The sequence below is a fragment of the Hyaena hyaena genome, unplaced genomic scaffold (assembly GCF_003009895.1).
Source record: "Hyaena hyaena isolate Hyena2069 unplaced genomic scaffold, ASM300989v1 scaffold_2272, whole genome shotgun sequence".
NCBI classification, from domain to species: Eukaryota; Metazoa; Chordata; class Mammalia; order Carnivora; family Hyaenidae; genus Hyaena; species Hyaena hyaena.
The window spans coordinates 1,754-3,506 of record NW_024082906.1 but is presented as its reverse complement, the minus strand read 5'-3'; positions in this window follow the sequence as shown (position 1 = coordinate 3,506).

Here is a 1,753-nt window from a genome sequence, read left to right as displayed (position 1 = left end):
CTTTGGACTTTTGATAACAGCCTTAATTCACTTTTTCCTCTACTGGTTTCAAAGTTATACTTTCTGTTCTATTTATTTGAATCTGGTTTTCTCAACAGAAGCACAAATGACCTTTTGAGCTGCAAGATTCTTTTTTGTAAGGGCCTGTCCTGTCCATTGTAAGATGCTTCTTAGCAGCATGACTGACCTCTGCCCACTAGATGACAGTAGCACACCCCCTCCTTGAGTTATGACAACGAAAAATGTCTCCAGCCATTGCCAAATGTACCAGACATGGGAAACGCACTCCCAGTTCTGAAGCACTATTTTAAAGATTATCTATAAATTGCTATGTGCACATATGTCTTAACAAAACTAATATTAATATACATCCTATTTTCTGCCAAGAGGAGATGAAGACCTTAAAATGTTACGTCTGTACTCCTTCCTTGTAGATTCAATTTCCTTAGTGGTAAAGTACTTCCTTCTGAAATGGCACTTTCTGTAAGTATGAAGTCTCTTACTAGGTGTATGTCTGAAAATGTGTTTATTTTAGCTGAGGTTGAGTTGGGGAGATGATATTACTTTTCTTCAGCAATTAGTAGATACTACTCCATTTGGGTATAGCATGTATCATTGCTCATGAGAAATCTATGGACAGTCTGGTGGGGTCAATACTCAGCAGATTTGTATTCTCTAAGTTTTCATTATTTTGTCATCATTTTTGATGTTCTGTAGTTTGAGGATGTTATTCTATATGTGTATCTGTTTTTAAATTATTCTACTCAGGATTTAATATGTATTTTTAATCTGTGTATTCATGCTTTCTTCAATTCTGGAAAATTCTACAACATCATCTCTTCAGAAAATGTTCTTTTATTTTCTAGAATCTCTCCTAGAGCTAAAGTAGAAATAAGTTGAAATACCCCATTTCACATTTCCATCCCTTTACCTGGTTTTGCTTCAGTCCCAATGATTTCTTTACATTTTTATATCATTTTATCAGCCTTCTCTTTACCATCTGTGTCCAGCATAACTGTAAACATTTGAGTTTTTAATGTTAATCACTACATTATTTAGTTCTATAATTTACGTTTCTTTCTTCATACCTGACTCCTCTTTTTCCCCATTATGTTTGTTCTTGAGTTTTGGTTATATTACTTTCATCTCTGAATATTGTAAACCTCTTTAATAATAACTCTTTTAGATTTGTCTAAAAGGATTCATAGGATGTGATTTTTTTCCTGTTTTTGTAGCTGCCGATTTTGATTTGGGCAATTTATTTTCTTTGCGTGTGCTGAAATTTGTACAAATGAGCTCACTGTCAGTGGCAGCTATCTGCCTCTGGGAAGACTGAATGACCTAAGTCGTAAAGGTGTCCTTTCAGTTTCTACATAAATGTCTAGGCTCTGTGCTTCCCTCTGTGCACTAGTTAAATGTGCAGATTCAGGCCTCATAACCACACATTTGTATTTTCTACTTCCCTCGGTTACATCTATTCTTCCAGTGACCGATGAAGATTAGATGCCTGCTGCTATATCCCGAGGCCAGTGCAGAGTGTCTCTAGTTCTTTGAAATGGACAAGAAACTCATGTAGGTTCTTCCCTTTATTTAGGAGACTCAGCTTTGTCTCCCAGACACCAGGCCCATGACTACCACAAGCATCTTGGTGAAGCTGTTAAAACCCAGCCGTTTAGGTATATGTTAAATCCAGATACTCTGCTCACTGTTTCCTCTTATTTTCTGACATCAGGGATTTCTTGTTTTTACTTGT